Source organism: Thunnus thynnus, chromosome 5 (genome assembly GCF_963924715.1).
Source record: "Thunnus thynnus chromosome 5, fThuThy2.1, whole genome shotgun sequence".
Lineage (NCBI taxonomy): Eukaryota > Metazoa > Chordata > Actinopteri > Scombriformes > Scombridae > Thunnus > Thunnus thynnus.
This window is the reverse complement of record NC_089521.1, coordinates 17956094-17970161: the sequence shown is the minus strand read 5'-3', so window position 1 is coordinate 17970161 and position 14068 is coordinate 17956094. Positions and strand designations below refer to the sequence as shown.

Here is a 14068-nt window from a genome sequence, read left to right as displayed (position 1 = left end):
ATAACGAGTTGTGTTACGCCTTCCAACACATAAACTATGTCAAGTTTTTTACAGATTTTTTACACATCTTGTGTGTTTGAATCTACTCACAAAGGTAAAAATTGTGCATGGTATAATTTTGGAGCCATTTTTCTCCCTTTGCATCCAGTACTTGTGCGAGGCTATGCTACAGTTGTCCCAGTTAGACAACATACTGGTGTGTTCTGAAAATGTTGGAGATTTTAAACATTATCACTGAACTTGTTCTTTATTTTAAAGGTCAGCATTCACATTTTAGTGAAGAATGAAATGCATTGACTTCAAAAATCCTGAAATTCTGCCTGGAGTTCACAAATAACATGGATTAGTTTTGTTCATTTTAAGAGTTGTTGCTGTCATAAACTCCACTCGTCATTTATATATCAGCAGTCAGTTTATAGTGAGTGATGAAAAGTGTGTTTAGAAGTGACGACAAAGGGGCAGGATGTTCAGAAAGTATCTATCAACTGCAGTGTTGGGCAGAAAAATTTATCACTTACCAAGGTAGCATTTACCAGACCAGTCTGAACATTGAACGCACAGAAACTGATATCGACCGTCCATCAAACAAGAGAGAAGTGATAAACAAGTTGACCACCAAACTGTCGAAGTGACAGAGAGTTACTGGGATTATTAACTGCAATGTAATGTAATTGCTGAATTTCAAATTGTAATCCCTCACACTACATGTAACAGAAAAAAAGTAGTCACATTACTTCAATGCATTAACATCACAAAGTACTGCATTACTGCCTCTGCACTTTGACCTCCAGCATTTCCCTGTGGCACCAATGGATTACAGTAACACACACATAATAGTGAGAAGAAAGAATGTGTGATATGTGATCAAGCTTTGATACACAACAGCTTTGGAGGCTGATTTTTTTTTTAGCACTTGACATCTACCGTGCCAATTGTGAAGACAGGCTCATTAAAAGCTGCCTCCCCTTGTATGACAGCGACCATTTGTTTAAGAGCCTATCTTCTCTCCAGCCAACCCAGATGCGATAAGTCAAAGCATAAGAGCGCTTGCAGAGACACGTGACAAATGACAGTCTATACCTGTCTCAGATCGTAGCAGCATCTCTGTGGAAGAATAATGCCCAAGAAGAATCAATTTCCTGCAATGAATCAAAGCTCAGGCAAAAAATCTGCAAGATGTTTATGGGAGTATGTGCGCATATATGGGCTGACAAGAAGTCAACCTTTGATGGAAAGAGAATGCAATATGTGCAACAACAGATGTGGGTGAGATTATGTCATTCAATAAAATGTATCTGGGGAAACATCAGTAAAATGAACCAATGTTGGCTCAATAATTTTATGCATTAGCTTGTTGCTTCATTGTATTAAATATATTTGTTGGCTCTGTACAAAAGTACATCTCCATTTGTTTTATATAAAACCAAGAAAATAAATGTAGATATTTAGAGTTTGTGAGAAATCAAAATGTTCCCGTAGAGGTGGTTTTGGATCTTATCAGGAATGTTCACTAACTGGTTCACTTAAAACTGAGTAAGTCCATGTGATATAATCTAAATACCCAGAACAGCTGCTAAATGGACCTAGAGGTGAGATTGTTTTGTCCTCTGCTAAATGTTAAGTCCTTAAATTGTTCAGAAAAATTACATTTACTGTACAATTTCAAACTCCATCTACCGAGAAAGAATGTGTGATACAATCGAAATCTCCAGAACAGACTGAAAGCTACAAAATGGACCTCGAGTTGATATTGTTTTGTAAACTAGTTCATCAGTACTTTTTCTTATATTTAACAATCGTTCTCTGAAGAAAAAAAGAAGAAAGACGGTTCCGTAACAGTCACTGCTGCCAAGATACTGCATATAAAAGATTTTAAATTCCAGACATGTTTTCTGCCTGAATAGAAAAACATAATATTGTGTGCACAGAACAAAGATAATATTGCTCTCCATGTACTGTATTTCACTCCCTTGAGATAGTTGCTCAATGTGATCTTAGTGTTTCATTTGAAGTGCGCTTCACCGTCCTCACTTCTTATAACTATTCTGATGCACTGAGACACACAGAATAAAAGCTCGCTATCATCAAATATCTCATCAAGTATCTAATAATACTGCAGGCCTTTTCCAGCAGTCTTTTAGACCGAAATATCACATGTAGTAGCTCATAAAGAAAAGAACTGCACTTGCTTAAGAAGACGCTGTGTGTGTGTCCACGCTGTACTGTAGTATTCACAGTAGTTATAAATGGTGCAACTCAGGAAATATGGGGGAAAAAATAATGAACAGACACAAAATCACCAAGCAACAAGCTGAATTTCAACCACACATTTTTACAATCTCCCCATTAATAGCCACAAATTCCTATAGGAGATCTCGGCAGTAAAATGTGGGATTCATAACACATCACTGACCACCTAAATGAAGAGCCAATTATAACATCCTCCTTATGTCACAGATACTTGAGCTTCAAAAGAACCCACAACCTGGAAAGATTTCACATGAAAAACTCTAAAACACATTGAAAATCCCTACCACAGATTGAAATATATCACACAACTGAATAATATTCACCATTTCTATTAAAATATCCTTTTCAGGGCAAAAGAAACAGGTCATGATGTCATTTTGTATATTGTGTCTCTCTGTGAATGAGCCTTTTTATCAGACATAAACACGTTGTAGGAGCTGTGAAGGGTTAAGCTGCTGTTGCTGTATGCTGTCTGTATTTCACTTCCATTATAGCAGTCTCCCTCTGGCTGTATCGAGTGTCTGCTGCTCAGGATGTGGTGCAACAATTAATCCTCAGATTGATTCACTTCCTATTGAATTGCCCCCAAATTCAAGCTGTAATTCAACCTGTCCTTGTTAATCCTAGACCCTGCTTCACTCACACGACTTTAAAAAAGGGGCGAGACATGTAGCGACTGTTTATCCATCAAGTTCAACTCTATTGAAATTGCGTTTGTGTTAGAGCTTTGAGTCGCTGGCGTGGCTGCAGCTCTCTGGTTTAGTCACTTCATGAGAGGAGGGATTTAAATCAATCAAATTTTTTTGAGAAAAAAGCCTTATTGAGAGGTTGTTTTTTCATAAATTGCCATGAACATGTGACTTGAAAGCATCCTAAATGTGATTTGAAGTTTGTGATTGAATTATATCTGACCAAATATATCATAGTGGGCTGGGAAGCCATTTGCAACTTGACTCTGCAATGCAAAATGTAAATGCAAAATTTTAAATCAAATTTTAATTGGAAACAGTAAAACTGCAGTAGTGATGTTATTCAGTGTGTCATGCACAAACAAGCAGCTTAACCCACATGGACTTACAGCATAAGATACCAAACATACTGTACCGTCACAGTGGTGAAACATTTGTCAGATAAGAACAAAACTTCTTACATATAGAATTACATCACTTCACCTGTCACAACACCCGAGTTGATCAAACGTCTTTTTTTGTCCCAGCCAACAGTCAACAATCCAAAGATATTCAGTTTTCTATCAGTGAAGACTGAAGAAACCAGAAAATATTCATTCATATTAATTTAGGTTGGAACCAGAGAATTCTGGCATTTTTTTCTTTAAAAAATTACAGAAAACGCTTAAGCGATTAGCAAAATAGTTGGTGATTCATTGTCTGTTGATTGACTAATTGATTCACAAACTAATCACTGCAGCTCTATAACAATAATACAACATTTTTTTCTTCAGGGAGGCAATTAAACCTGCTGGTTTCTATAGCTAACGGTGATGTACCTGAGTGTATAGGTGCACATAGAGATCTTTTACTTTTGCTTAAATTTTGCTTTACATGAGGCCCTACAAGTTGTTTGACATGAAGCAATATGTTCATACTTTACATCAACAGACCATCTGCAGCAGCAGTTGTTTCAGTAGTATTTACAGTTTCTAAATGAATCTTGAGATGGTTTAGTCAACTTTCAATCGTACATTTTAAGCCAACGTGGATAAGAAGTCCTTAAAGTCCTCAGAAAATGAAATTTAAACACCTACAATTCCATTAAAACTTGGCAAACTCAAGCTGTGTGTGTGATACAACTGAAAGCTCCAGAACAGCTACTAAATGGACGTTGTGGTGATATGGTTTTGTCATCCACAGATCTTGTTAACCCTTTGTTCAGCTGAGTCATTTGGTGATGAACAACACCTACAGTAGCTGGTGAGAAAGTGGTAACATAGGATAAACTTTTCTTTCAATACTTCCTTTATATTTTCTGTCAACATTGTTTACATTAAATAAAACAGGTTTGAAACTGAATGTCATCAAGCGTGCAGCAAAAGATAATGTGGCAACTATTTTCAACATGAAAGAAAAAGAATGTGTTTTATTGAGGCAAAAAAAAAAAAATCAAGCCAGTAATTCTCAGCTGTACTGCAGCTGCAGAATTTCAAATGTGCTGCATCTTAGATTGCCTCTGATCACATTTCCATTGATAAAGTGTTGGAGCAGCATTTTTCAGAGTGAGATTTCATATCACTTTCAGGAGATAATAAATTTATATTAAAAGCCTCTTAGTGCAATCAATCTTTCCTCAGGGACATGAAAAAGAAGCTTAATAAGTTTTATCAGACGCAGCTTTTTAAGGCCTATAGAGTCCTGTTCATTATGAATATAGTGCAGTATTACAGGGCTCTAGGGGCCGCTTTGAAATTGTGAGAGCAAATTTCACAACTGGGAAATTTGTGTGGGCTTCAGACGGCCAGATAGTTTAAACCTCTGAATTCTGGGGACAGTATGCTGTGAACATCATTGTGCAACATGAGACGGTAACAATACTAATCCGCTTCAAAGGCAATGTGCTTGTCACAAGTTCTTTAAAAGCTCGCTTTCCCAGTCAGAAAGTGCCAGAGGGAAAACCACTAGCCTGCACTTTGATCTTGCCAGGTCTATCACTTTTGATAAGAGCCTCTGAAGCAAATGAGGAAAACATTGTCATTCTAGAAGCGCGCTCGGCTGTATGGCATGTTAATTAATGTACGCCGCTGGAAGCTCAAACTGCACCGCAAGGGGTTGAAATGCACTTTTTTTTGTTTGTTTTTTCATTCTTTTTGGCGAAGATTTAATACACTGAAAACATGTGTTAGTAGTTTCTGACGGCGCACAACTGAACTGTCTGAACTTTATGATACTCTACATTTCTCAAAGAAGCTGTCAAGAGAAATGCAGTCATCAAAATGATCTGAAATGGAGTAGAGCTGAATATTGATACGGGCAATATGTTAAAATGTTGGACGGATATACAGCAGATGCAATGCAGAATTGATGTCCTGTGCTTTAGAGGCGAGAAATATTGGATTTACTGTTCATTTACAGCATTCACATTCCTCACCACTGCTTTAATGTGCAATGCTAAATAAATCAAGTAGCTGCTGTCTGCAGTCCAAGACTCAATAATTACATGATTCTAATTTATGGATTAACATATTATCTGAACAAATTACCATCTCTGTAGCTTTTATTCAATCCATAAATGCAACTGCTGACGATTACTTTCTTAAAACAGTAGAATACAAAAGCTTGCAACCAAGCTGCTTATTTCTTCATCACTGTAGACACTTAATGTCACATAAATATGTGAAACAGGATAAGCAGATAATTCTTGTGTTACTCAGCAGAGGCAGAGGTTGTGTTCTGTGAAATGTCACCTGTGCTCGGCTCGACCTGTTAAGAGACGAGTGCTTGTATTGATTCCTGTTCCGAGGCTGAGATGAGAAAACATTTCTCTGAGCTCTTTGATGCGTGAGACGCTTTACAGCTTTTCTCTGCCTTCAAACCATTTTAGCTGCTGAGCTTTTCATGGCTTCGTCATGGCAGAGAGGTACGTATGGTATCTCACTCTTAGATCGTAGCCTGAAGACAAGCAATTAAACCACTATGTACTTTTACATCCTGTGAAGTGGATAAAGAAATATAAAGCACTATATACTGTAGAGAGCGTGCACAGGTTTCACTTACTGTACCAACAGCGAGGGATCATTCTAATGGGAATACTACATAAAGCATGTCATACTATGAATAATGTGGTATCTGCTCCTCCATCCATTTTCCCAACTTGAGAGAAAAACAAAACTGGCATTGAAGTGACATTCCCCAACCACAATGTAACCTGAAAATAAACAGGAGAGGAGTGAGAACATTTACAGCTCATTTTCCTCATGATAATGAGAGCCCGCTGAGTCAATCAGCAGAAAGCTAACATGCCGGGGGGCGTCTCCCGTGGAGGCACCCTGTGTCTACTGAGCCCAAAATCTAAATACTCTGGAGTTGTTGACTTATTTAAATGAGATGGATGTTCCTTTCATGCAACAAAGCAGTTCTCAGACATTTGCAGGATGATTTGAGACAGTCGTAGGGGGGCATTTTGTTCACATGCTCACATTTCTGGGTACAATTTGGAGTAATTTCCTGCTGCTGCTTGTATAGAGCAGCGCTTCAGGCTGCGTTTAGAAGATTTTGTTGGAAAGCTTACAGTAAATCCATCCTATTGAGCGAGGGAGCTGGGTACCATTACTGCTACAACTTTAACTCTAAATATTAAACTTTCAATCACTGAGTATAAATTCAGATTGTCTGTTTGAACTTCTGGAGTTAAATGAAAATTATTTATCTGTACTTTCTCACAAATACCCATGAATAAAGATCTGAGTGCACTCAATATGATAGCACCAATGTTGTTATTGTTACTGGAAATCATACTTCAAGATCCTGTTTTATTTTACAGTTCTGATGCCGTACGTATCACTGTGCAAAGCTCACATAAGAGTGATGAGGATACAGTAGGAGACAACTAACTGTGAACATGAGACGCATCAGTCTCTGATCGATAATGAGCTTATGACAGTGATGGACTGTAGGAATTGTGGAGAAACTGGAGAGACAAATTGTTCAGAGCTCAGAATACACAGCTCCACCTTGTTTCAAGGTCACGGCTTTGTAGCTTAACGTTCAATGATTGCTTACATGACGACCCCCCAAAAGTTCCTCTTACTGTAATAAATATTCATCATTTTATTTTTCTTTTGTTTGTAAACAATGCTATGATTCCTATTTAAATGGCAGCCATGTTGATTTATGTAAACACCATGTTGAAGGCTACAAAGCAGATGAAAACAATTGATGGCAGATGTGCTGGACAATAAAATGTTTATTACTAATAAGAACATTTTTGCAGATATTGATGTATATCACAATATGGTGAGGACATTTTGAAATGTCACAATAGGAAAATCACATACGGGTGTAAATAATAAAATTGATGATGGCTGAATTCTATTTAGCTGCTTCAGTTTCAAGCTCCTGGTATTATGTGTGCTGGCTCCCTGTCACACTATCATGGCTTTCTGGGTATTGGGTTTTTTTTCCTATCTTTATTCAAGAGCGTGGTATTCCAATTTGAGAGCATGACTTATTGATTTCACGTTCAGATTTTGTAATTATTTCTCTCAAAACCCTGTTCTTGTGCTCAAATATCTCCTGCTTGCTCTTAGATTTGCTCTGCTTCTGCTCAAACTGTATGCTTACGCTCAGATGTATTGTTGCTTGCACAGATTTCCTGCTTCAGCCCTTCTCCTCGTACTCAGGCTGCTTCTGTGTGCTCGTGAAACGTCTGCTCTCAGATTTCTGTTCTGCCCTGCTTTTGTTTGTGCAACAACCCTGTCAAAATTCCCCAACCATCAGAATGCCAGCTGTAGTATTGACCAATGAAATGTTCTCTGCCTCCTTGGGGGCACGTTTACTTTACTTCTTAGAGCGTCCTGTACAGGCAGTTATTCTTTAACCGGGTTCATCTACTCCCGCCCTCTACGGCTTCATTACATGTACTTTCCTTACTGTCTTTATGACTTTTGGAATAGGACAGTAAATATATCTACCATTGCCCATAGTTTTTACTATAATAGCTACCTATAATAGTAGACGTATAGTACACCATCCTCCTGTCGGTGTACTAGAGGAGAAAACGACTTCTCCTTCATGACTCAGGAGCGGACTGCCAAAGTTATTAATATTACTTCCTTCTAATTGAACTGATAAAGTCATATGTGCAGCACGAGAATACATCCATGATGATATGCTTGGCTTTCAAGTGTTGTACGTTACATGAACCCTGCAAACAAAGCAAATGTGCCCACAAGGAGGCAAGGAACACCTGGCATTCTATTGGGACCTTATTTCGGAAAAAATATGTACGGTAGTCGATGGTGAGAGAAAAATTATTTTTGATCCTGTTTCAATGGTGCCATGAATTACACTTATGATGTTTGTCAATTTAGAGATATTTGTGCAAGTCAAGAAAGTTGCAGTTTGTTGTAAAACTGTTGAGATATAAGACTGTGAAAATATGTAACTAGAAAGACTACACACCCAAAAGTCATGTGATGTCATAACTTTCTCTCTCTACAAGCTACCCAGAGCTGTTGAAGCTAACGTTAACATGATGCCTGTGTGTTTCATACTGGGATGTAGTCACATGAGCAACGGGTCTAGCTCATTCTTTCGCTTCCTGGCTGATAAAAGGACCAGGAGTCGCTGGATAAAACACATCAGGTAAGGTACATCTGTGTGTGGAACATAGCTAAGTTACCTAGCTAGCCAGCAAGCAATGAGTGTAAAGTGTATTACATGGCAGAAAGGATTCTGGGAAGATGGGGCCTCAAACTTGTGGTGTGCAGGGTGGAGACGGGTTGACCTGTAGCACACACACAGGAAATGGCAAGTGGAGGGGGGAGAGACTGCATGATGTCCAATATTTGATATTGAAAATCAACAAAAGTGTCGATTCACTTGAATGTTAATTCCAATGCACAGGAAACATTACAGTCATGTTTGTATTACATTTAGATAAATTATGAAACAAGCACATTTAACTCTAAATATGAATCATTGTAGTTTAACAGAGTGGTTCCCAAACTTTTTTACCTGACCCAAATACAAGCAAGTTAAGTCTGTGGTCCCCAATTCATTATAATTTTATTAGGCCTACAGATATTTGATTCAATGTAGAACCATTAGATAAAAGGTTCTAGTTAGAACCCTTAATAGATGGTTAGCTAGAACCTTTTAATCTCCTTGTGGGTTTTAAGCAAACTTAATGCCAAGAAACATTTCAAGCTGATCCAATATTTTATATCGCCAGATATCATACAGTCTCTATAGTTAAGTGTAGGAGCTTTTGAAGAAGGGGCCAGAGACAAGGTAAGGGTCACTTCTCCGCTCTGTTGCATCTCTGCAAATGTAAACACATTTCTCTCTCTAACCTGCACAGTGCACATTTTGAAGGACCATGAAATCAAAAAGTCCTAAAAAAAAAAAAAAAAAACAGCCAAACGATTGAAAAAACATATGCAGCACAGTGGAGAGATGATCAATACACATCCATGTGGTTTACAAGTTCTCAGGTAAACACTTTTTCCAAAACAACTTTTTGGACCCAGACATTAATATTAATATTACTTCTTCTACTACTACTAAGTCTAATATTACTACTAATACTAATATTACTACTAATGCTAAATAATAAACTTTATTTGTATAACACTTTTCAAAATTAAAGTTAAGACTGCTTCACAAGACAAATAGAAGAGTGCAGAGTGTTTCAACGATGGGTAGGGGGACTATTTGGCAGGTTTTAATTATTCGTTGTATGATTTTCTCATTGCAGACGAGCAGACAGGGAGCCAGATGTGAATTCCAGAATATGCAGCTGCCATTTTCCTCATGGAAAAGAGAAAGGGACATGTTTTTTGAGTGGACTAAGACAAATGTAATCAGTTTACCCTCAGTAAATCAGTTCACTGACCACAGCTACGCCAAAGTGCGTGAGCATAACAAATCTGCAGACGAACCGGGACCCTTCTGCGTGCAGTCTGGACCCAATCGTTGCGAACACCAGGCGGGGGATGACAGCCTGCAGTCTGGGCCTGTTGCTAGCAAAAGAGGCACAGGCAAATACTCTGCAGCATGGCTAACAGATGAGATCATACGAATGGAAACAGGGCTTCCAGATATGCAGGGTTGGTGGAGCGCTTTGAGGGCTCCATCATGTATTTCAGTGGATGGAAAGTGGAGGGCATCAAGGCCATGAAGACTTGGTCTTGATGGCCTCGATGAAGATCTGCCAAGACTGCCCACACCTGCATCTTGCATAACTGTTTCCTTGTCGTTCTCCAACAGTCAGTAATATGGTGAACACAATGATCCATCTGCTCCTCAAGGTGCTGTTTCAGAGAATGATGTCCCAATTGCCAAAAAATAAAAAAAGCATGCCTGCTTCATTCCAGTCCTCTGCCTTCAACTGGCAAATGATTGTGGACTGCACTGACATCCATATAGCCACCCCCCAGTCAGATGGACCAAGCAAAGTTGACCTACTCATACAGAGGTATGCACTTAAAGTACTCAAAGTACTGTTGCTCAAAATGTTGCGATCAATTTTTGCAGCCGACTCTTCCCAGGCTCTGTGTCTGACGAGTCCATTATGCAGCAGTCTGGCATTCTGGTGCACCTAGCTGCTGGTGACCTTATTTTAGCCGATAAGGAGTTCTTAATCTCAGACATTGTGCCTGAGGGTGTCACTGAACAGTCCTCCTTTCCTCAGTAATGAAAAGTTCACAGAGAGTGAGGTGAGTGCAACCAAGGAAATTTCTGAGAACCGCATTCATGTTGAGAGGGTGAATGCTGGGCTGAAGGAGTTCACACCTCAGGAATTCTGCCAATATGCTGCTGCAGCTGTATTGTGCCTTGGTAAATCTGCAAATCTGCTGATCAGAGAAATTGCCAGCACCCTTGTTGTTGATTACCTGGTTACCCTATTTAGTAGTGTTCCACTATTGTGTGTGTGTGTGTGTGTGTGTGGTTGCCAAATCATCCTACTCCAGCTATGAATGTAAAATTTTGCAATGCATTTATTTTTACACTACATTAGTTTGAACAAATTACCTGAACTATTATATAATTATTATTACCTGAATTGAACTGAATTGAACATTGAACTGTGCACAATTCAACTGGGATCAAAAAATTATTTGTCTCTCACCGCTGACTACCATACATATTTTTTCCAAAATAAGGTCCCATCGGGGACTCCGGAAGGGGTGGGACTTCGCCTCTATTTTGATGGGGTTGTTGCACAAGTAATCTGAGGGCAGAGGAGAAATCTGAGATTAGAAGTTTCACGAGTGCACAGAAGCAACCTGAGTGCAAAGTGAAGGGCTGAAGCTGGAGCAGGAAATCTGTGCAAACAACAACATATCTGAGTGCAAGCATACAGTTTAAGCAGAAGCAGAGCAAATCTAACTGCAAGTAGGGGCTATTTAAGTGTGAGGGCAGGGTTTGAGGGAGAGAATTAGAAAATTTAAACAGTATATACCTGGGATGCTTGAATAGAACAGAGCCATCGTTAATGTTATTAGTAACATTTTTGCTTTTCCTACTATGACAAGTCAAAATGTTTGCTTTGAAAAAGGTCTATATAATTATATCATCATCATAATACCATTTTAATAAGGAGAGATCAATTGGAAGTGTATAACAATATTTTTGATGTTAGCAACAGAAAGATTTTTGGCGATTAGACTCTACCAGTGTGACGCATCTTAATAAAGCATCGCTCCATATGCAGATAGGAGATAGGACAGGATCCCCTGGAGTCTAGACGCTGGCGGTGGTGGAGTGGTGCCAGAAGGTGGTTGATGGAAACCTTTGGGGCGAGTCTTCCCGGAAATCATGGAGGTCATGGTGGTGATTGGGAGGAGGTGAGTTGCGCAATAATGGGTCTGAAAGACAGAATGGCAGAACTGCAGTGATATTTAAAGAACGGCATCTAGAGACTGACTGGCTTGAGGAACGCAGGCAGAAATATCACTGGTATGGTGATGTCGTGACAGGTGAAGTGGATGTGACAGAGCGAAATAGAACAGGAGGAAATAGCACATATTCACCTGTAGTGAAATAAAGCCAGAAAGTAAGGGAATAGATCTTCTTCCTATCTGAACTTTTGCCTAAGCTTTATTTCAATGAAAGTCGATAAACAATCATATTAATTGCACACTAAAATTATTTTTCAATATTTGCGAGTGATTAACAGAGTTTTAAACCATTAAAACTCATCAAGTTGAAGATTTAGTGTTTTTGGCCAAAGGCTAGTAGTTTACTTCTGTCTTAAAGATCCCAAAGTAAGGTTTCCAACCCTGAATGCCATGTGAGTCAGATAATTCAATCTACTTTTGTCCGTGTCTTTATGTTTGTCATATTCCTTTAAAGCTATGAACTTTTAACCCTGTCAAGAACACAGATTGTCATTGTTTGACTGATGACACTAGTGTTCATACATATAGCCTGTATGTGGTCTTTTAAACCTCACAATATAATTACCAAATTCATGATCATATATTTTCCAGGGAATCCTCACTGACTTCTACATTATTTAAAACAGTGATGGTTAAAGAAGATAATTACAGTAAACAAATTAGCTCAGTTAAGATAATCATTTAGCTTTCCTGTGATATTGTTGGCATTGGTGTTAGTGAGCATTAACACCTCATAAATCCTAAATCAGTCTGTTTTACCCCAGTTAACAGGGTAAACATGATTATTCCAACAACGTTTCTCTTGTTCCATCTGCCATTGTGAGCAAATGCTGAATGCTCCATTAGATCTGGAGGAACGGCACTCTCCTTCTGTTTTACGGTTCAAAGCCTACAACAGATTTCCTGCAACATTCAACCAGGTGGCACATGAAGTGAAATACCAAGCAGAGGCTGCCAGCCTTGTCTGTGTTTGTTTTGTTGATGCTCAAGTAGCATATTTAAATGGCATTTAAACCCATTGTGTGGTTATTTTTTCTTTTTAGGTCAGTACTTTGTCAGGTTAAAATACTGAACAAGTGAGACTGAGATCCGTCTTTACTATTTGATTTATGTTACCCTGCAAACCAGATGAAGTTTAATTGGAAGTTTCCGTAGCTCTGTTTGTTTTAAACTCAGTGCCCCAGACTCATTACACTCTCCAGTCACTCTAAGGATCTATTATTAAGGCTTACATTATTGTCTGTGGCAGAGGTGCAGAAAAACAATGATTTGGCATCAGACTAAGCAGGTTTGAAAATACCACAGCCAACAACACAAAACAGAAAATCAATACCTAAGCATGGGACGGTCACACTGCCCATTACTATCTGGTGCTGATACAGAGTTTTTCCTTAAGTGGTCTAAACCTGGAATTACAGAAATAAAAGCCTGATTGATTCCTGGCTTGCCACCAAGGGACACAGCAATAATGCTCACCGTTTTAAAATAAGATGTGTGCTTCTTGACCAAAGTGGCTTTCTGAATGGAACCCATATTTGTTTTCAAGGCAAAGTGTGGCTGTAATCTCCCTGCAAGCCTGAGACTAATAGAATATATTAATCACATGCTGGAAGTGAAGCACACCTTCAGTTAAAAATACACACATACACACACACACACGTATGCACGCACGCAACATTTCATTCTCTATTCTCCAGGTACAGGCTTCACATAAAAGACGTGATTTTTGGCAGGGCCACAACAGCTGGGCCAGTCCTATAAATGCCAAAGTCTGTGACTGACTGAGTAACTTCATCACTCACCTGGGCCAAGTGTCGCCATTTCCTGTATCCGTCGTTTCAAATTAAAAGCCCTCTAGCATTTCATACATGGTCCAGCCACATACTACGTTTGGACCTAGTCATGTTTTTCTCCTGGAAGAAATAGCGAGAGCAGTACACTTTGTGACAAAGAAAGATAGCGGGCTCCCAGAGTAGCACATTTTGGTCTGGATGAGAGGGATAGTGGTGATGAGTCTTGTACTTGTGGGTCTTGTTCAAGTTTTGAACTTGGGTTAATCGTGAGGGATGAGACTGTTTCCAGTCCGATCAAAGAGGGCAGATGTTGTTACTAAAGTACATTCGTGGAGAAGATTGCATCAGACTGACAAAAACAGATTTAGGTGACAAGATCATTTAATGCGGTTGTGCATCTACCATCTCTGCACGGCTCGGTGGGTGATCTAATGCAGCGGGGATCTCA

The 14068-nt window shown here is 39.0% G+C and overlaps 1 long non-coding RNA gene across 1 annotated transcript in view; it reads left to right on the top strand.

Annotated features, from left to right (window-relative positions):
• Positions 1-10918, top strand: part of LOC137183007 (uncharacterized) — a 60980-nt gene extending 50062 nt beyond the window's left edge. Inside the window, exon 3 of the long non-coding RNA XR_010928409.1 lies at positions 9682-10918. This is a non-coding gene — a long non-coding RNA (uncharacterized lncRNA). The remainder of the gene's footprint in view (positions 1-9681) is intronic.
• The last annotated feature ends 3150 nt before the right edge of the window (positions 10919-14068 follow it).